Source organism: Sinocyclocheilus rhinocerous, unplaced genomic scaffold (assembly GCF_001515625.1).
Source record: "Sinocyclocheilus rhinocerous isolate Xijiao unplaced genomic scaffold, SAMN03320098_v1.1 scaffold1069, whole genome shotgun sequence".
NCBI lineage: Eukaryota > Metazoa > Chordata > Actinopteri > Cypriniformes > Cyprinidae > Sinocyclocheilus > Sinocyclocheilus rhinocerous.
This window is the reverse complement of record NW_015635541.1, coordinates 734,496-762,008: the sequence shown is the minus strand read 5'-3', so window position 1 is coordinate 762,008 and position 27,513 is coordinate 734,496. Positions and strand designations below refer to the sequence as shown.

Here is a 27,513-nt window from a genome sequence, read left to right as displayed (position 1 = left end):
AATAATGTGTTTAAGTGGTAGTAAATTGCCACCTCAAGCACAATTATTTTAAATATATGTTGGAATATAATTACGCTTTCAAAAATGTAAAAACAAAATCATGGTAACAGGATTTATAATATTTTATACACACACACACACACACACACACACACAATAAAATGTATTATGTTCATATAAAGGTGTTTTAAACATTTTGAATTAATCTTTGCATTGTATCATATTTTAAGGTAAACATACTGGTATAGTGTATAGAATTTATACAGAAATACTAAAAAAAGTGATTAGTGAAGATAAAGTGGATGTAAGTGTAATTTCTGTCTTTTCCCCTCAGTTTCACTGAGAATGAGGCAGCAGAAATACACTTACACTGTGATGCTCTAGTGTCTTTTATCTGAGGTGACGTGGATGATGCTGTTTGAAGCTTCTGTGTCAGAATAAAAGGCCCTTTTGTTTTTCTCCTTATCAGGGAGGATATGAAATGGCAGCGACTTGTATTCATTTAGAGAAATAGCTTCCTTCACTGGGAATTGAGTGTCTGTATGAGAGAGGGAGAGAGAGTCCTGATAGCCGGTGAAGCATGCCACTTTCAATTTCAACAACAAACAGAACTTCACGCAACAGAAGGAGAATATAATTGAATATGTGTGCGATTACAAATATTAAGGCTGAGGGCACCTGATCTGATGCCTCACACAAAAACTCCTGCTGCACTGTCAGAACCTCTTTTTACCACCAATTTGCCACCTGGAACTGATTTTTACAAGCATTTGTATCTTTATGGGGAAATTTTAGCATTCTAACAACATAAAAACACACCATACCTATTTAATTGAAATGGTTCAATTAAATCAATTAATTAATTCCAAATTGGATCAATTACGGTTGCTAATTATGAAATCAAATCTAAAAAGCATCTTATGGTGATGCACAAGATGTTGTAACACAAAAACTCTGCTATAATACCTTTTTATAAATGCCTTTCACCATGTAATATTACACTATTATAATATTTGGGGTATTTTTGTCACTTTCAGTGTCATTTCTGCCCCAAGCCATGACTAATTTCTGACCATCTTGCTGTCAACCAACAGACAGCACAAATAAAGCACTGACCAAACCCAAATATAATCAAAGATTTGACATAATGTACTTTCCACATCATAAATAGTTGAGTTAAACCCATACCGACGACAGCTGAAGCAATCTTGCATCTCAACAAACCCCAGGCCTGAGGAATAGCACCGCCATTGTGTCAGAAAACTGAACACATCAGTCACTCATGCTAATATGAAGTTGGTCTGGATGGCTCTGTGGGACGACCACAGCGCTGCGAAACATGTGAGAGACTTTGGCTCAGGCGTTCTTTAATCCACTGCCGTTGTGTCTAAGAGCGGCACTTACGGCTCCCGCTGTGCTCTATTCCAACTACTCTATTTGTTTTCAACTGGCGGGTTGTGACCCAAAAATGTGTCCCAAATCTGTTCTGACAGGGTTGTGGACAGCAGCGAAAAACAAGGCGAATAATAAAATGCAACTAACCATATAATTGTGCATAGTTATGCAAACAAAAAGAGGCTTATCAGCTTTTAGAAGAGATGAGAGAACATTTTCCAGTTTTCTATGTCCAAGACATGTGGCCAATGGTATTAAACACAAAACCATCTGTCACTTGATAATATGGCTAATAGTAATACAATAATAAAAAGCTATATGTATATTATGTAAATATATTATATAAGATATATTTGGCACATGTACATACATTTATCATAATGTGTGCCTTACCAGAGAAGGATTGGCTGATTCTGGTTCCTCTCAAAGCTTTTCAACAAGGCTTTTTCTTCCGACAATCCTCTTTGGCTGGATCAAGGTGGGCATTACGGCATGATCTTCTAAGCTGATTTGAAACAATATGCACTGTGAAAACACAATATACAAATTAAACTGGCTTGACTTTACTCAACTTTAAACATTTCAGGCAAAGGTTTAGTCACATCAGTATTTCTAACAACTAGGTGTCATGGTATGTCACACTGAATACAAAAATATAAAATACAAAAAGTATTCTCGCAGCTTCATAAAATTAAGGCTGAACCACTGATGTCACATGGACTATTTTAACAATGTCCTTACTACCTTTCTGGGCCTTGAACGTGTCAGTTACATTGCTGTCTATAAAGGGTCAGAAAGCTCTTGAATTTCATCAAAAATATCTTAATTTGTGTTCCGAAGATGAACAAAGGCATTATACTGTAGGTTTGGAACGACATGAGGGTGAGTAATTAATGACAGAATTTTCATTTTTGGGTGATGTAACCCTTTAATAAGGTTTGATGTCACCGTTTCATTCTGTGATCCTACATGAGTGACAAATACAAAAAAGTTTGCACCTAAAACAATACAGACACTGATGCACAATCAGGGAAGTGTTTTATGTACCTAAGGCATATCAAAATAATAAATGAGTCTTACAAGCTCAATGATTTAGCTTAAAGGGTGAAACTGACTCATTCTGTTACTTCTATCCACAATAGAAGGTTCTGAGTCCTGCTTCAGCCTACATGAGACAAAAACAGATGCTGATAATCAATACAAATAAGTTTAAAAGGAGGAAAACCTTCATATCATGTATTTCACTAAATTAGGTGAACATGTTCCGCCAATCTTTAAAAAAAGAGAACAGTGAGGAATTGAGAAATTCCAGAGTTGATTCCAGAAACAGGAATCGCTTCCAGAGTTGATTCACAAACTAGGAATTTGAGTCAGAAACAAACAGCCGTAATTGAGAGAGATGTAATATTCTACAACCATTTTAAAGAGTGCAGAAAAACGGTAATATATTCTGTTATTTATTTAGTTTCTCTGGAGGATGTGATTGTTAGCACGGCATTGCTCTCCTGACGCAGTGTAATTACATAAGTTCTATTAAAGGCCAGTGCTGTCTCCTCTGAGGCAGAGGCACATGGAGGAGATGTAGTCATTACTGTGGCTCGGGGCCCGCTCGCACATGGCCAGTAATACTTTGTAATGACAGAGCCTGGCAGTTATTTAAAGTTTTCATTTAAATCTTGCCCTTTTGACCCTGCGGGATCACACATGCTCCAGTCAGCCAGCGGAACTGACAGCCCGAGGGAAGCCGCAGCAGACCCCATCCCATCATGCTTTTCTGCCAACCTAATCAACAACAATGACTGGTCCACTGATAGGACAAATATACCACCACATCCAGATTCAATCAAAACGGCTAATTTACACCAAATTGATTGTGGACAGATCCATCAGCAGACTGCCCTTAGGAAAGAACCTTTAGTGCTCAATTGTTTACTCTTTACAACATAAGATTACATGGAGAACAAATAGAGACATGCTGAGGTTGCCTGATTCTCAAATTTTTCTCCTGAAAAAATGATCCCAGAAATCTCGCCTCTTCCGGAGTTTCATAAGAGATCTCATCAATGTCTCAAATCATACTCAGATTTGCCAAGATCCACAGTGTCTGCAATATTTCAATATGAACTCAAATATTTCGAATCAAATAATTCCAAAATAAAATTATGCAAGTTATCCACATTCATTTAATAGATCTGTACACTTACTGTACAGTATGTCACAATTGTCTCATTTATGTCTGTTTTTATGTCTCCCAAGCAGTGTCAATATGGTTAACTAAAACTACAACTATTAAAAACCTTTTTTGTATTTAGATGAAATAAAAAATATGTATATAAATATTAGATAAAAGACTACATTTAAATACAAATTAGAAAGTGAAATTAATAAGTTTAATTAATAAGTGAATAAGTACGAAAATGGCTAAAACCGAAATAAATCTAGGCTAGATTTAAAAAATTACAAAACCACAAAATTACTAAAACTTTAACTGAAAATTTAAAATTAAATTAAAATTAAAACTGAAAACATAAAAATAAAAGTGCAAAATATTAAATCTAAATACTATGGTACACAGTTTAAAAACTTGGGTAAAATTGTAAGCAACACAAAAATTTGGAGTAACAAAAAAAACCTTTTTTACCCCACTGTATAGCATATGAATAAAATAACACTGATCTAAAATAAAAAATAAAAAAGATGACTAAGAGCAATACATTTACCTCATGGGAAATCCCATGACGTCAGGGCTGTTTACCTTGTCAGTCTTCCTATCCTTCCTTTTATGAAACCTACTGCACCCACCACATCAACAGCATGTGGTTCTCATTTTAATCATCAACACCCTTTCCAGTTAACACATCATTAAAAAAAACATTTACTCTTTATAGAGAATTGGATAACAGCTCATTATGCTCGAGTGCCATTTACAAGACAATAGCTTTTACATCAGTGGATTACATTACCAGAGAACAATGCTGCGATTCACAACACTCAAGGGAAAATACAGTCGATCTTTATAGTCACCTGTTCACAAACCTCAATCACATCAACACCATTATTCACTTGAACCCAGGGGAATATTTTATTGCTCAGAAGTTGCTATTTCACAACTCAGAAGCACTCAGTTGCGTTTGCATTTACATTTATGTATTTGGCAGATGCTTTATCCAAAACCACTTATATTACATTAAAGATGTACATTTTATCAGTTAATGAAGGTCCTGAAATTAATTGAGAGACAAAAATAGACACAAATTAGAAAATATGGTCACATTTACCATAGTTCGGCAAGCAGATTTTGCATCAAGTTCACACAAATTCGCTGCATTGACCAACAGAAAGTTGCTTGGTTAAAAAGTAACTTCTGTGTGAGTGATGCTGCATTCGTCGCTATACTTGAAACTGGACAGTGCTTTCAAAATTTCAACAAAAATGTCCAAAAAGCAGCTTTTTTTAATCTCGCCTTGAAGAAACAATTCAGATATTAAAGAGACTTTCCCAGATCAAAACTGTGACTAGACAACACTCATATTGAAAAAGTGCTTCTACAAGGACAGAATCACCTGCATACATATGAGCGTCCCTCCTTTGTGTGACTAACTTTTTCTTTGAAAAGTCAATGATCATTTCCTGTCACGCACTCGACCCCTCACCAGTGTGTGTCGCCGTGACCCTTGGCAAACAACTGACTGATGCTTAACTCTGCACACAATGCAGCATCAGTGTCGACTGTGGTGTGTCGAGCGACCAGAACAACCTGATCTTTGTCCTAAATATTCAGCAGGAGCTCTGAGCATTCTCAGCATACCCGAATTTATATTAGTAGTGCTTGCTAACGTCATACATACTGTAGAAGTTGGGATCTGAAGAAACCCCTGACCTTAAAGGGGTCATATGATGTTGCTAAAAAGAACATTATTTTCTTAACTTTTATAAAGAATGTCTCTTTGGATTTGAGACTTTAGTCTTTGCAACTTTACAGATCTTCTTTATGCACCAAGAGCTTGTAACACTCCAAAGAGAAAGGAAAAATTGAAATTGCATCATATGACCCCTTTAAGCATTAAACCTTGTCATGTGACTCAGAAGTGAATGGCACCTCAAATCATGCGTCTTGCTGAGGAGAAGTGTGCTATTACTCTTTTAACCTTGCAGAATTATGATTTTCACATTATAGACAACAAAATGAACTAAAAAACCCTCAGACACTAAAGGACAGACCCAAATAGTAATTTATAGAGAGGTGCCATTAACCAATCACCTATCAAGAAAACCATAGTAACAACACAGCATGATAAAAATACTTCTATTTTTAGTTCATTTCTAATCTTGGCCAATTTGCAGCCGTGTTGTGTGTGATTTCATTTTCAGATGAAGCAGAACAGTCGACTAAAACTCTGAGACGTGTTTGAATGAGCCACGATCTGTGTAATTCACACAATAATAGAATACAAATGTTTTATTGATCCCTGAAGAGAAATTCAATGAAAGCAGAAGGATTTGAGGAAACCTCACAATTAGGGAAGCAAAAAAGAAACGAAGGAGGAAGGCAGCATGAGCGATTTGGGATCTGGGAAAGTTGAAAGACGTTTCATCACAACGATAATGGAAGAGAGAGCAGCCAGACTCCTCACAGGACAAACCATAGAGAGCTCATGATAATGGATTTCACATGCCTCGCTCTCTCTTTGTGTTAAGCTGCCTGCAGCTAATTTGTCGTAATTTTAGTGGCCTTGTGTAATTGAGACCAACGGCAGGGAATCATTAATTGTGTCAGCAAAGTCGAATGAAAACAAAAACAGAGTATAAATTTACAACTGATAGTTTAAGCACTAATAAACGGCAATTTCTTTTGGGATATACACTAGACATCTTAACACTATTGTAGTGTGTATAACTAGAAAAATCGGTTACATAATGCACAGTATATACTGCTGCATCCTGCATATAATTCATGTTCATTCATTATGAATTAACTTATGTTAACATACTGTACTTGAAATGCTACAAAAATGTAAGTCTTTTAAATTAACAAAATAAGCTTATTTGAAATATACAGCCTTCTCTTCTAGGAAAACTGACCAAAATACTGGAGACGCATCTTGGTTTCAAGGGCGTACATATATTTTTTGTCCAGTCAATTGCTCTCCATCTACCTATAAAAATTGATATGTTCCACCTCAACTTCCTGTTTCAATAGGTAATACATTGATACACCTGCAAAACTGCAGACAAAACTGTTGTCACATGACCTCACCTGTGTCAACTTGCATGTCTAATGCAGCGAGTGGTGGCCAATTATCATTTTTACTTTGCTTTTAATTCACGTTTGTGTTGCATATTAGAATTGCATGCTTGCATACTTTTCTGGCCTATGAAACCATGATCCACACTCACAAAAATAGTCACAAAAATAAATGTGATAAATATAAACGTTAAAATTAAAATGGTAAAAGAATACTATTTTTGGGAGTTCCATATACTAAGTAATTAAATACACAAACGGCTTTGTGGAAACACTTTTCTGGCCTAAAATTGTTTTATGTCAAAACACATGCAACGGACACAAAATAAAGACAAATCATTAGAGACTCACTGACCCCAGTAAACACATTTCAGCAATAAACAACTGATTCAAGCAATGACAGCCACTCAAAAATGCTATATTCAAAAGCCCAAGCCTTTCTCCAGACATCTTCATAAAGCTATTTTTACTGGCTTTAGTGGACATTTAACTGCAGTCATAAAGAAGAGAGCAGTGGCAGCTTTCCTACAGATTCAAAGTGCAAATGCCACAGCGGAAACTCTCCCCTCTGTCTGTGTGGCATCACGAGGCCTGCAGACAGACCCTCCGGCACCATCGGCATCAGAGAGAGAGGAATATGAAGTAAGACCGTAAAGAAATAGAGATGAAAGAGTGACAGAGAGCAGGGATGGAAAGGTTTGTCATACACACACACACATACACACACACACATACACACACACACGAGAGCCTGACCTATTATTAACAATTTAAGTATTTTTTTCTAATTAAATACAAGTTGTTGAAGCAAAACATTTAAATTGAAAACAGGAATATGAGAATGTCCTGGTTCGTCTCTCTATTGCTTTGATGTCAGCAGCACTCAAATGTACAGTACATAAACAAAACCTGGGGAATATAATTTGAGAGTAAACCAAAGAGCATCTTGCTCTCAATGGAAGTAAGAACATCTGACAGTCTGAAGACAATACAGGTTTAAAAGACAATCAATATTCAATAATATTAGTGATTTAACTGCACTGGCACTATCAAATGAACTGAGCTGGATACACAATACACAATGGTAATTCAAAGTGCTTTACATAAAAGAAAGTAAAATAATCATTAAAAAAATAATCACAACAATAAAACAAAATAAAAAAAAACTTAAAATGATTTAAATTGTTTTAAAATGAATTTAAAACAGTTAAAAATAGAAAATGATTATACATAAAATACAGTGCAATTAGTTAGGATGTCGCGCAGTGCTCATTCAATAAATGCTCAGCTAAACAGATGAGTTTTGAGTCTAGATTTAAATGTGGCTAATGTTTTAGCACATCTGATCTCTTCTGGAAGCTAGTTCCAAATGCGGGCGGCATAAAAGCTAAAAGCGGACTCCCCTTGTTTTGTGTGAACTCTTGGTATTTCTAACTGACTCGATCCTAACATCTTTGTTTCCAAATGCAATGACTTCATTTTTTTCCTTGTTTAACTGAAGAAAGTTTTGGCACATCAAACTGTTAATTTCTTCAATGCATTGGCAGAGGGAGTCAATGGGGCTGTAGTCATTTGGAGATAAGGCTAGGTAAATCTGGGTATCATCAGCATAGCTGTGATAGGCAATTTGGTTCTTTCTCATTATTTGACTTAGTGGGAGCATATACAGGCTAAACAAGAGCGGTGCAAGAATTGAGCCTTGTGGGACTCCACATGTCATGGACATCCACTTAGACTCATGTTCTCCTTTACTCACATAATAACCTCTCCCTTCTAAGTATAACCTGAAACAACTGAGAACCATCCCAGAAAGCCCAACCCAGTTTTCCAGTCTCTCTAGTAGTATGTTATGATCGACAGTGTCAAACGCAGCACTGAGATCTAGTAGTACCAGCACTGATATTTTGCCAGATTCAGAATTTAAGCGAATATCATTTATTATCTTAATGAGCGCTGTCTCTGTGCTGTGATGCGGTCGAAAACCAGACCATTGAGTGATTTATAAACAAGTAAAAGTAATTTAAAATAAATCCTAAATATAACTGGAAGCCAGTGTAAGGACCTGAGGACTGGTGTGATATGCGCAGATTTTCTGGTTCTAGTCAGAATCCTGGCAGCAGCGTTCTGGAAGAGCTGCAGCTGTCTAATGGTCTTGGGAAGGCCATTGAGGAGACTATTACAATAGTCCACCCTGCTTGTGATAAAGGCATGAACAAGTTTCTCCAAGGCTTGACTGGAGAACAAAACATCTAATTATTGCTATGCATTCACCTTGAGAACTTCATCTTTGTTTCCAAATGCAATGACTTCAGTTTTCTCACAAATTTGGCACATTCAACTGTTAATTTCAACCAGATTGAAAATCGTCCAGGTATCCATTTGAGTTTAAGTAGTTGTTCAGCTGATTAAAAACTTACAAGTTAGTCAGAGTACGCTAAACAGACTCCCATGAAGAGAAGTTTTGTTCACTTAACAAAGCAGTACAGTCGATCAATTTCTGAATCAAAATGTACTTACTTTATCATTAACATTTTATGATTTAAATGTAATCACAACAAACTGTGTGCTTTATTTAGGATACAGTTAGGATGTGTGCTTTAAAGGGATAGTTCACCCAAAAATGAAAATTTGATGTTTATCTGCTTACCCCCAGGACATCCAAGATGTAGGTGACTTTGTTTCTTCAGTAGAATGACACAAACGAAGATTTTTAACTCAAACCGTTGCAGTCAGTCATATAATGGCAGTCAATGGGCTCCACGGCTTTGAGAGTAAAAAAAAAACATACACAGACAAAACCAAATTAAACCCTGCGGCTCGTGACGATACATTGAGGTCTTAAGACACGAAACAATCGGTCTGTGCAAGAAACTGAACAGTATTTATATAATTTTTTACCTCTGATCCACCGCAATGTCCAACTGTCCTGAGCTCGTTCACAACATCCGGCATGTGATGTGTGTACGTGCTCTGGCATAGTAGACGCATGAACGGAAGCGATCTGTCGCGTGTATACGTCACTCATTGGATGTTGTGAACGCGCTTAGGACAGTTGGACATTGCAGTGGATCAGAGGTAAAAAAATGAAATAAATACTGTTCAGTTTCTTGCACAGACCGATGTATCATCACGAGCCGCAGGGTTTAATTTGGTTTTGTCTGTGTATGTTTTTTTGACTCTCAAACCAGTGGAGCCCATTGACTGCCATTATATGACTGACAGACTGCAACGGTTTGAGTTTTACTGAAGAAACAAAGTCACCTATATCTTGGATGCCCTGGGGGTAAGCAGATAAACATCAAATTTTCATTTTTGGGTGAACTATCCCTTTAAGATAGCTGACTGTTATCCCACTGTTAATCCAAAACATTTGATTGTGCAAGAAGCTTTTCAGATTGTGGCCTGAAAATAGGGTTGAGCCGATAGACGATAGTATCGTGTATCGACGATAGACAGAGATATCGCCTGTGGCTGATGCCTTTGACGATAGCAAGACGATTATTATTATTATTATTATAATCAGGCTAATAATACTATCTAATTAATATTAGGTAGTAATAATTATTTGTTGCATGTAGATTCACCGAGTTTAACGGGAGTGTTTTTAAAGTGCATAAACTGGCGCTAGACTGAGCTTGTGATGATGTTCTTTGGTAATGTAATGCTCTTTGCTCGTTTTCTGTAGCTGCTTTTTGAATAACTGAGGAAATGTAAGCATTATAATTAGTAACTTACGATGTTTCTATTAATTTGCTATCATGTTAAATACAAATTCAGTCATATTAAAAACATTAGGATGCTTTTAGCCTTACGCTGGAGTTGGTTCACTTTCTCGCAATGAAACTAACGTAAGTAAATAATTACATAAATTAGCATGATAATATCGTGTATCGGCGATCTCACAGGCTGACGATAGGACGATATGAAAATTGAGCATATCGCCCAACACTACCTGAAAATTACTCACAGAAGTTCAGGAAGTCTGAGAAATCCCACCCCCTGGCCCCTGTGGATGACGGGCTGGTCAACAGCGTGACAGTAACACAGACCCTTTCTCCACATTAGTTTTCCCTTCACTCTGTCATTTCCTGCGCTCTCCCCTTCTCAGACGTCTGAAATATTTAGGTGACTCCGAGGAACACAGGAGCATTAACAGCTGAGCTATGTCTGGAATCTATGTGCGCGTTACTCAACATGTACAAACACGCTCTCTGATTTAAATATTATTAAACGCTCTTTACGAGTCGTCCTAATGATGTATGACTTGAACAGGGGACGAACGAAAGTCATATGACATAACCAGGAACTCATTTGTTGTACAGAAACAAGTGACATCATCTCGCTGTGATAATGGAGCCACGGAAATTAACGGTCTGCTGTTTGTTTGTGTCTTTAAAATTGGACTGAGGTCATCGGTGGGTCTTGTTGTGTGGTCCTTAGAGGTCAGAGGTCATGACAAAGGTCATGTCTGAGAGGATGGATCGAAATGATGATGATGTCAATAATATTTTGGCAGATCTGAGCACAGTTTGAGACAACAAAAACATCAGTCTGCAAGTTTCAATCGGAAATGTTATAGCTAGTTTTACTAAATTAACTTTTGCTCTCAAGAGTGTACACATTTTTTGTCCAATCAAATGCTCTCTATCTATCAACTTCCTTTACAATAGGAAAAACATTGACGCAGGAAAGAAAACTGGAAAACTGAGTCTTCTGAGCGATAAACGAGCAACCTCTGAGTGCTCACATTTTCCCCGGGGCACTTTTGTTTCTCGCCGTCTAATACATATAGTCTGCACTATGCCCTACAAAACAGAGTAATTACACACCATTTTACGTCTTATAGGTGGTATGGAGCAGACAGACAGAAACAATGTGAATGAAAACAACTGCAGGTAATGACACAAAACATCAAAGCCATGAGAAATGAGAAAAGAGAACCAGAAACAGCAGGAAAGAGATGGACAGAGCAAAGAACTACAACAGTTTACAGGTCACGCCACAGAGGACATCAAAGACTCCCGTCTGCAGAGGAAGAAGGAGCTGGAAAGAATGACAGGAAGAAGAGAAGAGACAGATAAATGAACAGAACGAGAGACGACTGCAGTCTACAGGTAATGCTACACACAGCACATCAAAGACTGTGAAATTACAGCTTCATTCCCTGTGACGCCACAGAGTGGCCGCAACCAGAGACTCCTCGCAGCGCTGCAGAACAACATGCAGGGGCAAACACACACACACACACACATTATTTGTTCTGAAAATGATACGCAGATTCACCTAAATGCACTTCTAAATACTTAGCTGCAGTCCTTTAACTTGACATTCGTTGCTATTAAACAGCATGTGTCATGACTTGGATTAACAAGAATGTGGCACAACCTAGCTGTGGTAAAAAGTGTAATAAAAAAAAGAGAATAATAAAACTAGGGCTGGGCGATATAGCTAAATAATTTATCAATGATATAATGTTTCATATCATTCGGTATCGATAATTATTGACATTTTTATAACCTTTTTTAAAACAGAGCAATCGAAAAAAAAATTACATTTAACCACTGTATTTTTAAATTAACCCAATTTATTGAGACAAACAAATAATATTTTTTGTTTTAACAATCAAACACAAAATAAAAATTAAACAAATATCTAATTTCTAATGTTTTATATGCAGATTAAATAGGTCTTAAGGAAACTTTTGGCTTGTCTCCCGAGGCCAGAGGAGGGCGCAATGAGCAAAATAATGCAGCGCATTTAAATAGTCAATGCAAGGAAGTAACTCTATTAAAAAAAATGTGCATTACGTCTAAATTAACTCATTAAAATCTAATATAATTTCGTAAATTGCATAAACAATTTTCACAGGCAGGCACAGCACTCATTTCAGCATGTGTTCGTGTTTGTGTGTACTGTCTGTGTAGACACTTATAGCACGTGTCTATATCGTGCACTATATCGAACATTTTTTCTATCGTTATCGAAGAAGGTGTACCGTCGATAAATATCGATACCGTTTTATCGCCCAGGCCTAAATAAAACACAAAACTATTTTTTTCTACAGAAATTTACATTTAAGACTTTATGAAATGGTTTGACAAACAGAGTTGTTTAAGTGGGACAAAACGAAGAGCTTGTCAATTTGGCAAAAAAATAAATACAAAAATAAATACAAAATGATAAATACATTATAAACACACACACACACAGTGGGGGCAAAAATTGTTAGAACACTTTGCATATTTAAGAGGTTTCAATTGTTTTTGTTGAATTGGCCATTACAATATCTATAAAACGAACTATTGCCCGAACTACCTGCAACGAAGGAATCTGCTGGAACATTGAAAATGATGGACTGGCCCCCTCAAAGTCCGGACCTCAGCCCCATCGAGCAAATTTGGAAAATAAACTGTACAGATTTATTGTACATTCAAAGGAAAGACTTTGGCTTGAGTTGCAGAAGGCATGGGATAACATTAGTGTTGAAGTTCTCAGGAAATATATTGACACTATACCAGAGAGATGTGCTGCTGTAATTGCTGCAATAGGTGGACATACCAAATATTTTAAAGTTAAAAGTGGATTAAAAAAAAAAAAAAGTATGCCTCACTTCATCTGATATTTGTTGTGCTCAGAGCAACCATCTGCATGTTTCATGAACATTATGAAAATAAATCATGTTTTGAAGGCAAAAAAGGTCAGTATTTTCAGATCTGTCAGATGTTCTAACAATTTTGGCCACCACTGTATATCTGTACATACACACACACACACACACACACAGAGACACCTTTCCAACAAATCTTGAATGTTGTTTCTTAACAATAATAAAAAATAATAATAATAAGGCTGTTGTTTTTATTATTATTTCTACTGTTACTAAATATATAATTGAATATCTAATACTACTACTACTAATTATTATTATTATTATTATTATCAGTGTTATTATTCCCAAGAAATAATTCCAGATCTGTCAAAAAAATTTAATTAATTGGTCTCTAAAAGTTACAATGTTTTTCCAACATTTTTCTCTGTATAGTTCTTTTAAAAAAAACTCCCCCTTTCTTTGTTTTCTGAGAAATACAAAAAAAACAACAACAACAACAACAACATGCAATTGTATTTTTTTTTTTTTAAATCCGCAACAATAATTCCTGTCCTGGAAGAATCTCTGTGGAGAACCATCTTTGATTTATCTGTGCTGAGAGCCACATTTAACCGGGTTAAACTTTATAAATGCTGACTCACAGTCTCGCTCGGAGCGCTGATGGAAACTTCAGTTTATGTTAACAAAAGTCTGTGTCTTCACTTTTAACGGGAGAAATAACATTTGAAAGTCTTAAATGTTGTTTTAAATCAGTTAAATATGTTTGTTCATGAAAATATAGTTTAAAGAACACAAACAAAAAAAAGCCTTACAGTATCCCAGAAGACCACCCCTTTCTCTGTAAGAGTGATAATAGGACCTGTCGAGTCTACAACTCTATAAAAAAAGGCTCCACTTTTCACCCACCACAAATTGGCCTCACACTGCATGGAGATTTAGTGGCTCCATTTAAATAATCGAAACCAGATCTTTCCTTCTCAGCCGCTCGCTCTGCGAGTTGTGGAAAGTGTCAGTATGGAAAATACCCCTAGTCATTGCACCATAAATAAGTAACCATTTAATAATGATCCAATTAATTAGTGGGCATGGGTTCAGTTTTTGAAAGCTTCCATGAAAATCTGGTAAGAACACTGTAACTGCAGCACTCTCATGGCAGAATAACCCATTACGGTGGACTGAAAAAAACAAATAATTTTCCATTTATTAACAACTGAGAAGTAATGCTCTTGTGAATGAACAGAGACAAAAATGGCCCTAGATCTGCCTGTTCAAACAGCGATAACCATCATTTATCCAAGTATGTTTCACATATTTTATCATGAAATTTTAACCATCCCTTTAAGAATTGATCACTGAGATAAAGCCCCTCCCGCAATAAGTGATGTCATGCACTAAGTAGTGATGTCATTGGTTGTTGGACTTGGATGTTTTTGTTGTATTCATATACAGTACTTGATTTATTGCTTCAGTTTTTTCACACGTCCAGTGGTTCTCGGTGGTAATTAAGGACAGAATTTTCGTTTTTGGGTGAACTATCCCTTTAAACTAAAATGGAAAACCTGAAAATCTGAAAATAAAAGCGAATTCAAAATACTGATATGTAAAACTGATAATAGTATAAAAATAATACTAAAATAAAGCTGTATCTGAAATATGTCAGATGTAAACAATAAAATGGCTTGTGACCATTGTTAGCAAAAGCTGTCATGTTGATTTACGGAGTGTGACAACACAACAGAGTCACTTCGCAAGTTCAAAAGGAAGATGCGACTGTAAGACACCAAGAAAAAACATTCCAGCATCACTGAGGAATTCCAGCTATCGGAGACAACGCTCTGGATGAAAAAAAACACTGCTGTGTGGGACACCGCGACACTCGTCCCACACCCAGACATGACACACATGGTTCTGAGCCGGAACACGGCAGGGAGAGAGGAAGAGACAGCCGCATGCACAGAAACAGACAGAGGAGCGTGCAGCCATGTTGAAAAGACTCACAGGGTCACGAACCTCTGAGAGATATTAGCAGAGAGAGAGAGAGAGAGAGAGAGAGAGAGAGATGCTGACAGGATAAGAGTCTGAAATGAAGGCATTCTGTCATTGTATCATGTGGATGGCAGCTGTGTAATATCACACATACTTACACACATCCTGTACATGAATCACTGGACACAATATGACCAAACAGAGAGAGAGAAATGTGGATGGCAGCTGTGTAATATCACACATACTTACACACATCCTGTACATGAATCACTGGACACAATCTGACCAAACAGAGAGAGAGCAGGAAGACTTCTGGTGCTTTCCATCCTTTTAGTGAAGTGAAGTGACGTGACATGTGGCCAAGTATGGTGACCCATACTCGGAATTAGTGCTCTGCATTTACCCATCCAAAGTGCACACACACAGCAGTGAACACACACACACCGTGAACACACACCCGGAGCAGTTTTAAAATCAGTTTTATGTCTCGAGTACCTCCACGGACCCATAAATAGGGCTCAAGTACCCCCTCATCAACAACAAGCTCATATTATACAGGATATCCTTTAAAATTTACATTAATATTATGATAATGACCTTTATTATGATATCAGTACTGTGGGAGAAAATCAAACTCATTAAGCAGCCTCCCTGGTGACAGTTTTGTTGGTAATCAGAGATACTGTACTTCTCATTTATTTATAAATCAAATCCACATGGGACATTTAACAACGGTCAAGTCATTTGTATTTTGTGTGATGGAATTTATTTATATTTATGGAATTTATCTACACAAAATGACAATCTACACTTGACAATCTTTTCTTTGCTTAAAAAGAAACATGACTAATAGCATGAGCTTAATCACAATTTGTAGACCTACTGACAGGTAGCCCTAAAACTTCAGATATATTGTTTGTTTGCTTATAATTTAGCACCATTCTAGCTACCATGGCTATTCATGGCAAGAAACAAGCTAAAATAAGAGTATAATAGGATTTTACTAGTTTACAATATATTTAAAAATCCAGATATAAAATCCAATCAAGCACTCCTGGTGTTCATATTCTACAAGGAAAGAAAATGAGAACGAGATGAGATCTGTTTGAATTTAATCTACACTACCATTCAAAAGTTTGGTGTCGGTCTTTTTTTAAAGAAATTAATATTTTATTTAGCAAGGACACATTATGTTGATCAAAAATGGCATTTTTGCAAAGAATCCTGAAAAATAGATTAACAGCACAACCGTTTTCAGCACTGATAATAATTAGAAATGTTTTGAGCAGCAAATCAGCATATAAGAATGATTTCTGAAGGATCATGTGACACTGAAGACGGGAGTAATGACTGTTGAAAATTCAGCCCTGCATCCCAGGAATAAATTACATTTTAATATACATTACAACAGTAAACAGTTATTATAAATTGCAATAATATGTCACAATTTTTGATCAAATAAATGCAGACTTCTTTCAAAAAACTCTTACCAACCCACAACCTTCTCCAGGCAATCTCCTACCTGGTATACTGTATTTTTCTCCCAAAACTCCAGTAATCTCACAAGCATCTCCTCTACAGCTTCACAGCATCCTCTAAGAAACAACTAACTTTAAAGACTCTTAAGTTGATCATCTATGATGATGCAAGCACACTTTGCAATCCAGTTTGTAAGTTCCATATTTCAGGCAGAGCACACATGCTGATAAAATTGCATGTTTATGTGTGAGCACATGTCTTTATTTTCCCATTATTTCCCAAAGCAGTTTGAGATATATTGATTCAAAATGTATCTGGGTTCTACAATTCCTAATCTTCTCTCACTCTCTCACACACACACACACACACACACACACACAGTTGTATACTATTACGCTATACTGTAATTTTGCCATCATGGTAGTAAATAATGTTTGGTAAACATTGCCCATCGGCACTGAAGGCCCTTTCCACCCTCTAGTGGTTGAAGAGAGGCAGCACACGATCTATACAGCTAGGTCTGCTTTAGCCTGCTGTTGGGTTTAGGTTATTTGTAACTCCTGACCATCTCAGCTTCTGGTTAATGGGTCAAAGAGACAAAGCTACTAATAACTTTAAGACCTGATTTTAAGGAACCATTAGGGATGAAAAGGATCAACTCTACTGTTCTACCTAACTTACCCAATGTCCTAAGCCAAGAGAAAAAAGATAAAAGTAAAATTAATTATCTTTTAGGTATTAAGATCAGATACAGGTATTAACAAAAATGAAAAGGAATAAAATTCATTGCTAATCTTTCCATTCATTGACAAAAATTACATGGTTTTTTTTGTTTGTTTGTTTGTTTGTTTGGTTGGTTGGTTGGTTGTTTTTGCACTGTAAAATCACCAACATGTAAAATACAGTATATGTATTTTTAGACCTGGATAAATTTGTTTCTGGTATGTATAAATTGTAATTGACATGCAAAAACATCCCTCAATCACAGGCAGCAGCATTTGATGGGCACTTTTTAAATATAAGGTTACGTGACAAAAAAAACGGTACAGTTTGCTAAATAAAGTGGGCAGCACAAGATGACGTTATCCATTGTTTTAATCCATAAATATGACTGAAGGCTATTTAAATGTATGCAAATGAAAGAACGGAATGACAGGCCACAGTCATCACTGTTCTTCTCCCTCAGCTAATGAGGGTTTTTAATGTTTGTCATATTTAGCATGTCATTACACTGTTCACAATAATCATCATCCACTTGAGACTAATTAAACACATCGACGACTCAACCGTCAGTAAACAGCAGCAGGTGGACGGTTTCATTATTCATCTGTTCATTACCTCACAGCACAAACAAAAACCCACACACACACACCACACTCAAACTACTAAATCTATGTCTAAGCTCTTGTGCATATTAACATTTGTTTACATGTATAAAAAAAACATATGGAAATAAAGGAGTGTGAAATCACATGTCAGTTTAGTTGCCTTCTGATTCTCTGTTTTGACACGAGCTCCAGAAACATCAAATCTATGATGTGTAATAGAGCAGCAAACTCACGTCGCATTAAAATGGCAGGTTTGTGTAAACGCAGCAGTTATATCTGCCGCTCTCACTGTGTGGGCTTCCTCCACTGCAATTAAACGTTCACTCTGAGAAAAACAAGTTTATCCCACACAACATGCATTATTGGCCAACACTGGTTAACAAAGTGCAAACCACTTACCCTCTGATAAATATATGCTTAGACATCATATCTGAAGGAGGACGTTCGTTCACTGCAAAACATCACAAAGTTGCACAGTAACTGTGAGTCAGCGCTGGAAAATGTTTTAAACCGAGACGGCCTGAATGGAAATCAAACAATAACGAGGTTTGAACAAAGCTATAAAATGGATGTCTTGTTAACATTTTTGATACTTACTGGGTCTCAGTAAATTATGGCTTTTTTTGAAGGGTTAATTGTTTGTAGCGCAAGTGAGTGAGTAAGTGAAATGGTGGTTTGGATCACAGAAAATGAAGGGCTCCTGAACACAACAGGTAAAAGCTGAGACAAAGGAATAAATTGGTAAGCAATTTAAGCTGAAAGAAACCTCACATATGTTTGGGAGTCGGTGCATGGTTGGCTCTATACCGCTTACAATGTTACATTTTCAGAGCAAAAAAAAAAAACATTTGTTTTGGGAAAATGAATACTAAACTGGTGGAGATATTTTAGTTCTTAACTCTAAATCAACTGTAGTCTTGTTAAAGGAACAAATTACCCCAAAATGAAAATTCTCTTATAATTTACTCACCCTCATGTTGCTATGAACACATATGACTTCATTTCTTCTGTGGAACACAAAGGTCATTAGCAAAATGTCCAAGCTACTCCATACAATGAAATATATGCCAAAACATTATAAAAGAAGTCAATACAACTTGTGCATTATATTTGCAAAGTGCCCTATACTAGTCATTCATCTTGCCCTTAAAATTTCATACATGAGGTCTCATCTTATGTGTGTATATTCAAAACAAAACTTCACAAGACGTGCACAAACTTATGTTTGATATCATTTGCATCAAACTTGCCACCATGTTCAAATCAGATTTTCATTAAATAACAAAACACAAAAATACCGTATGGCTTCTGAAGACTTATGGACAAACTTCTATTGGATTTTACTACATCAAGATCCAAAAATGCTTGACGTTGTTGTCATTAAACCTGCAGCCATGCTTGAAAGCGATTTGAGAGTTATGGCAGAGATTTCAATATACAACAAAATGCAAAACTATCATATGGATTCAGATAACTTATAGACAACTTTAAATGGATTTTTGGTTCTATTTTGTCCTATTTTGGAGCTTGAAAGCCTCAAACCCCATTCACTTGCATGCAAATAATCTCCTTTTGGGTTCTTTAAAAAGAAGAAAAAAAAGTTATATGGGTTTGGAATGACATGAGGGTAAATAAATGACCAAAGTTTTCATTTTTCAGAAGGTTGATCTATTTCTTCAAACTTCAGGCAGAGAAGCAAAGCAAAAGAGACATGAAACGTGTGTTTGTACTGATTTGTGGTTTCCCTGCCTCTCTCCTCTACAACTCCATCTCTGGTCTTTCGCTAGTGCTTGGCACATGCTGAAATAGCAGCAGCGTTGTAGCTGTTTGGAAAATCTGAGTCTGGAAATCATTCCCTCATTTTTCTCTCTACCGGAATAACAGTAGATTGAGCGAACAGTAGCGTCAAAGTCAGACGCTCTTTCTTTGAAACTTTCCTCTGAGTTTGAGTGACTTTTAATAATGTGTAATGCTTTAAATGCTAGTGTGGCCCTCCCTCCTGCTCTCCTTTCTCTCCTCTCGGGACCACACATGCGCCGAACCACATCAGAGCAGTCGAGTCAATGTGCTAACTCACACACAGAGAGTGTAAAGTGAGCAGCAGCAGAACCCGTCTGGCTTTATGAGAGACAGACACACCGGCCTGAAATAGCACTCACACACACACCATCGTGGACCGTTCCACAGACAGCAGCCGCTGCCACACTCCGTCCAGACACACACATGCACCACTGACATGCTGACATTAAACTCTGTGGCACCCAGGACCCAAAATCAGTCGCGTCACAGTATATTTCCATGTCCCCATCACTTAGCTCTTAATATATTAAAAATACTGAACACACTGAATTAGATTTTTCACCATTTTGAATAATTTCACTACTTTGGTTTGAGTGGATGTTGCCATTTTCAACAAGTGGGTGAAATTTAAACATAAAAAATATAAAAACTCTTTAAATATAAATACACATACTAAAGCGCGGATGACGCTCGCTGTGTTTTCAGCTTCTGCCGTCTCACTATATGATGATATGAACACGAATGTCATCTCCATCTGCTCTGAGAGTCACTTCATTAGCATTTTACCGTTTCATTTGAGAAAACTACCGTCATATCACATCTGCAACAGCTGCAAGTTCTTCACGGCAACCCGTCAAAATAAAAGTTTAGTTTAACGTTAAGAAACATATTACTATTTATATTACCTAAATATATTACTATTTAGCAGTCTTAAGAATCAATGCTACTACTACTAATAAATATTAATAAATCTTTATTCTTAAAGGAATAATCACATCTGGACCCATACAAAAAAAAGTATAGGTTTAAAATACAGGCACGTGGTTCTTACTTTCTTTTTATTAATTCACCATTTGTAAACTGATGTTTACTGTTAATTTTTTTGAAATATCAATAGCATTTGTATTAAAACTATATTCACTGAATGTAATAAAAAAAATCGAGAATCGAATCGAAAGCTTGCGAATCGAAATCGAATCGAAATCGGGACATCTGAATCGATACCCAGCCCTATCAATGAGCTTATTCAGAGGGAAATCAAGTATTCATATCTCATTGACAGACTTATTGACAGTTATTGTTTTAAGCATAAACTCCCTTCATTTTGTTCAATTTCTCAGAAAACATGACTTCAACTATTTTCATTTTGCATCTCAAGTAAATTTATCTTGATTTATGGTTGTTTTGATATTTGTAACAGAAAACAAGGCAAAACTAACAGAGGAAGACATTTATTTCTGCAGTGCTTGCAACATGTAATTACTTAATAAATGTAAGACTTTCTGCTCTGATTTAAGGCCTTAATTTGAGGAATGGTGAATTCACTTTGACCTGCATTCACTCAGACCTGCAGAAACCCTGACATAATAAATATACAATAATAAAAATGTGTTAGTAGTCATTTATATAATTTATTATATATAATATATATAATAAATTTAAAAAAATTTTTTTTTACAAAAATCTATTATTTTAAAATTTTTTTTACAAAAATCTTTATAACATCAAGTTCACGCTCATGCAAGCTAACTCGCAATCTCTCACTGAATAATGACTAACTTTTAGCATTTTATTATCATCCTGCTGCCAACATGTAAATAATCAAAGTAAAATACAGTGAAAAGAGTATGTTTCTTAAAGTCTTGTATGCCTTTTTAAAATCAAAATGCACTGCATAACAGCAATACCTTAGCGTGTCAGCTGGGGAGGAAAACACTGAACAAGTGTCTGCATTATTTCAATCCAGGTCACAGCAGCCTGGAAGAGCAGACAAACGCAGCATGAAAGCATTTAAGCAGGACAGACAGTGTCGTCTCATAGTTTTGTGGTATAGCAGAGAGCCGTTCGTACACAAATACACAGGGCAGAAACCAGAGAGCGCAGCATCTACTCATTAAAAGTGCTAGACTGTGAACTATCTATTTTTCAACACACCCAGCATTTCAGAAATAATAAAACATTTCGGGTGGGATGCAACCATGAATAGCTCCCGCACATTATTGCGAGTCTTTCTGCGTGTGTCTGCGAGTGAGATTGTCTGTCAGTTTAAATGTAATTTGGGCACTAGTACATCTCAAAAATAACCATGTACAAGACAAGAAATTATAAGTGCCCAAAACCAACAATATATACTTAGGGCTGCCAAAAATGGTTTTTTAAAATTGCCTTGAAAAATAAAAACATCAAATGGTGCCCAAAAATAAACTCAGAGGACATTAGAGGTACACAAATGTCAAAACAAACACATGAAGTCTTCAGAAATTACTGTCTTAAACTGGTACTGAACGGCCAGACATCGAGCATTTAAGTTATACACGATGCCTGCTGCTGAAAACCATCTCTGCAATGATTGATGGCTCTAAGATTAGACACAAAAGGAAAACGTTTTGAACTGGTACTGAGAGCAGTGTTTATGGTCGGTTGGGGCAGTGACTGGTCAGCAGGGGGCAGTAGATCAGTCATGAAGATTCCTTTCCTACATAAACAGGTTAAAAGAGTGGTTTACGCAGGGATTACGCTGTTCCTTCATTAAACTCATTTTCAGATAATGCCCTTCCTTATGCAAGTAAGACTGCAACTCAAGGCTGGCAGTCATGCATATGCTCTGGAACAGAGTAATATCGCGTCCACATCGCAGGCTTTGCGATTAGGAAATCGCAATGTCTCAAATCGCGATTTCGATTCGATTTCGATTAATCGCACAGCCCTATTTTGGTGCAAAACAACTTTGCATCTGTGACAGCGGAATTTAGTTGTAGAGAATAGTCACACGTGTATCAGAATATTTGATGTCACAGACAAAAGTTGCAAACTTGTAGATTTTTTTCATATGGGAAAAAGCCTTTTTTCATTCACGCAGTGAAACTGCACGTGTATTAAAAAACGAACCAATGGCTAGGCAGCCGAGCTGCACAAGCCTACGGTGACGAAGCCCGCCAAGCCTGCCAAAGCCCGCCAGAATGGACGAGGCAGTTGGCTATATAAGTAGGCATTCGCCACAGGATTCTCAGGTTACTTTGATTGAAGCGACGACTGAGTCGTGCAGCTACATAGCACGGCTAGCAACGCAGTACTCATTTCCGTATCTCAGGGAACCGAGGTTACGTTAGTAACAGAGTACGTTCCCTTTCGATACTACACTCGTACTGCGTCTTGCTAGACGCATATGGGAACACAGTACAATCACGCCGTGCTAATGTAGTGGAACGACTAAAAGTATCAAACTTCCATAAGCAAACAATGCCCATAGAGAAATTAACAACAACCCAAGGCTAAGACGGGCTGAGCTTCCTGAGGTCACACCCGGCCTGGTTAATCGTTCCAGAGTACTCCTGTAACTTCGACACCCAGGGGTCGAGAGCTAACAGGTGAACTAATGCCAGAGAGCTTGAGCATAATACGGTCAAGGGCTCTCTGCCAGATCTGTTTACGCAGCGCATGTCACTTCAAGCGGAAAGGACCCTGGCCTGCAAGGCCGGGACTTCCAGGTTATAAAACCTTGTGAATGTGGACGGCGAGGATCAGCCGACCGCCTCACAAATATCCGCAATGGATACCACCATGCCCAAGACGAGGCGATGCCTCTAGCCGAGTGGGCCTGTACTCCAATGGGGCATGAAGGCCCAAAGGAAAGTACGCTAGCGAGATGGAGTCTACTATCCATCTAGAGAGTCTTTGCTTCGTGACCGGAAGCCCTTTGGTGCGGTTACCGAAGCTAACAAATAGTTGTTCCGACCGCTTATAGGGTGCGGAACACTCATTATAGATTCGCATACCTCTGACTGGGCAGAGCGGAGATAGCTATCTGTCCTCTTTAGTATTGTAATTTTACTGTTGTTCTGTAAAATAAAATAAAAAGTAAGACAATAATAATAATGACAATAATCATTAGCTCTGTTTTAATACATTTATTATAACATTCACACGTAGTGTTCATAAAGCACATTTTGGCTTTTTAATTTATGCAATGGTGAAAAACAAAACTGGCAAAATACATGGGGAAAAAAACCTTGAAAAACCGTGTTCGGTATTCGGCCTTCGGCCCAGTGTTTAATTTTGTTTCGGTGCATCCCTATTTATATTGTATTTATTGAATAAACTTCAACTTTACTGTTCAGTGCACTGATGTCAGACTCATTTTGGATAATAAAGTTTATTGCTAAATTGTTCAATGCCCTGCCTCCATTACATATCTCTGTCACATCATTATAAGTGTTTGCTCATCACATTTGAGTGATCATTGCAAAAAATGTGTTATATATACTGTGATAATACTGAGAACCGTGATAATTTTGGTCACTATAATCATAAGAAATTTTCATACCGTTACATCCCTAGTATATATATTCTGTTTATGTATATACTGTATTCTATATATAGTACCAGTCAAATGTTTGGACACACGAATGGGAAAGTTTCCAAACTTTTGACTGGTATTGTACTATAATATACACAAAGAATATCGGCCGATATATCGATATCGGGCTTTTTTTTACTCCCTAATATCGGTATCGGCCCCAAAAAACCCATATCGGTCGGGCTCTAGAAGAGACGCTTTGAGGAGAGGCCTCCCCGGCAATTTATGTAGGACACCACGGACCTGTTGTCCAATCGGATAAGCACATGGTGTCCTTTTAAGACTGGCAGGAAGAACTGACAGGCTCGACATACTGCTAGCATTTCCAGGCAGTTGATATGGAAGCCTTTTTCCGCCTTCGACCAGTGGCCAAAAGTCGGTATGCCCTCGCACAGCGCCCCCCAACCTGAGTTGGAGGCGTCTGTCGTGACAACTGTCCTTCTGCAAACCATCCCCATGGCCACGCCCTGTTCCATCCAGCAGGAGTTCTTCCAGGGGGTCAGGGCCGATACACAGGCCTGACTCACGTCCCGGGCTCTCCAGGTGGCTGAGGAGGAGGGTCCTGTGTGTTATTAATTCTGCCTCTGACTGGGCCAGAACGAGCCAGTCGTCGAGGTAGTTGAGAATGCGGATTCCCATCTGTCTCAGAGGGGAGAGAGATGGGAAGCACTTCGTAAAAGTGCGGGGGGGCAGAAAGTATGCATCCAGCGAAAAGAACCAGTCTCCTGAGAGAATTCGCGCAAGGATCTGTTTCAGCATAGTGACACACCCGACACACTCTGTCAGTTTAAATCTAGATTAAAGACCCATCTCTTTAACCTGGCTTACACATAACACACTAACACATCTCTATAATTCAAATCTGTTAAAGGATTTTTAGGCTGCATTAATTAGGTCAACCGGATCCGGGAACACTTCCCATAACACACAATGTTACAACACTTGTTACATCGTTAGAAGAATGGCATCTACGCTAATATTAGTCCGTTTCTTTCTTATTCCGAGGTCACCGTAGCCACCAGATCCAGTCTGTATCCAGATCAGATGGTCACTGCAGTCACCCGGATCCAGTCCATATGCAGCCCAGAAGGTGGATCAGGACCTAGAGATGACCTTGACAGCCCTGAACGTCAGCGAAGACCAGGACAACTAGATGAGCCTCAGAGACAGACCCCAGTGAAGACCTTGTCTCCTAGACGGCCATCGGGACAAGACCACGGGAACCAAATGAGTCCTTTGCACAATCTGACTTTGTTGCAGCCTAGAATTAAACTGCTGGCTTTGTCTGGCCAGAGGAGAATGGCACACTATTTCGACACACTATTTCCCTGTTTAATACTGTAAAGCTGCTTTGACACAATCTGCATAGAAAGCGCTATATAAATAATGGTGACTTGACTTGACTTTGCTCTACTGTTTGATCTACAAGAATGCATTATAAGGAATAGAGCTTTAATGATTTGTGATGGATTATCAACTAATTATGCACCTTCCTTGTAGGTAGGGTTGCAAAAAGGTGGGAAATTTCCAGTAAATTTCAGAAATATTCCAGAAATTTTGGAAACTTTCCAGGATTTTTTTTTTGAATATTCCAGGGATTTTTGGAAAGTTTCCAGAAATTTACCGGAAATTTTCTGGAAACTTCCCAACCCTACTTGTAGGTGCGTTCAGATAGTATATGGTGTTTTTATTAATCTCAACGCGCATACAGCACAAAATCCGGCAGTTGGGGCACATTCTGTAAACGCTTGTTTGAATTCATTCCGAGAATCAACCCTGGTGGCACAAAATGCCATTCAGAGTCAAGTCAAGTCAAGTCACCTTTATTTATATTTATTAAGCGTGCAGAACAGCCACCCAATAAAGCATTACAATAATCTAATCTTGAGGTCATAAACGCATGGATTAACATTTCTGCATTTGACATTGAGAGAATAGGTCGTAATTTAGATATATTTTTGAGATGGAAAAATGCAGTTTTACAAATGCTAGAAACGTGGCTTTCTAACGAAAGATTGCTATCAAATAGCACACCTAGGTTCCTAACTGATGACGAAGAATTGAGTCACAGATCAGATGGGATACTGGAAAGAGGGTGCAAAGAAAAAGCATCAGCCTGAATCCCCTCATACTGTTTCTCATCAGAGAGCTTGTCAACTTTGCCAAAATTACTGAAATTTAACACAACACAAACTAATTTTACTCCATTTTATTTCTGTAAAGCCTGTTTTGCCATGCTACAGATACAAAGTCCCCAGGGGACTGTGGTGATGCCCTTTTTTCAGCTAGTGCATGCTAGAGATGAAGATTTGTAATTGTTCAACGATTAAAAAGATTATAAAGACAAATGCTAATGAGTTAGTGATTTTTATGGGCTTGGGGTTGTAAAAAAATATGGTATACAGTGTTGTACCGAAAGTGGATTGTTTTATACAGGTAAAAAATGAAAATAAACTGAACAGTACTAATACTGACAATACAGTAATAATACATCCAGCTTAGGGATGTAACGGTATGAAAATGTCTTATCACGGTTAAAGTGACCAAAATTATCACTGTTATCAGTATTATCACGGTATTGTTAAAATGTGCTGGATATGTTAAAAAAGTAACGACACATAAATCACTTCAAGTTTTATATTTAAAAATCAACAAAACAAATAAAATGACTTTTTGTTTGCATAATCACTAAAACAATAACATTACCAATGATGTTCGGATTTTAAATGACAACTTGACTGACAACGGTTTAATAGCCTAGCATGTTGAAATATCTAATGTAACTGTTCAAATAAAGCTTTGAAAAAGTTTAATAAAAAGGTAAAGACAAATGATGATGAAAACAAAATGCCATCTAATCGTTTCTGAAGACAGTCAGAACCTTCAGAGGTACATTCATATAATTAATTCATTCATATATTCATTTGTATAATTCCCTTAGACTCTTTTAATACCTCCCAGCTTTTCCGCCCAGTTTTCACTCAAAACGAAACTGCTCTGCGTGCTGTGCGCACGTGAGACAGTTACTTAAAACTGTGCTTTATGCTGGACAGTATTTATTTATCACGAGTTGTTCAAATCGCGGTAATCTAAT

At 37.3% G+C, this 27,513-nt stretch overlaps 1 long non-coding RNA gene across 1 annotated transcript in view; it reads right to left on the bottom strand.

The window, feature by feature from the left end:
- Positions 1 to 27,513, bottom strand: part of LOC107747257 (uncharacterized) — a 41,999-nt gene that overhangs the window by 12,529 nt on the left and 1,957 nt on the right. The window contains exon 2 of the long non-coding RNA XR_001640782.1: positions 1,789 to 1,920. This is a non-coding gene — a long non-coding RNA (uncharacterized LOC107747257). The remainder of the gene's footprint in view (positions 1 to 1,788; positions 1,921 to 27,513) is intronic.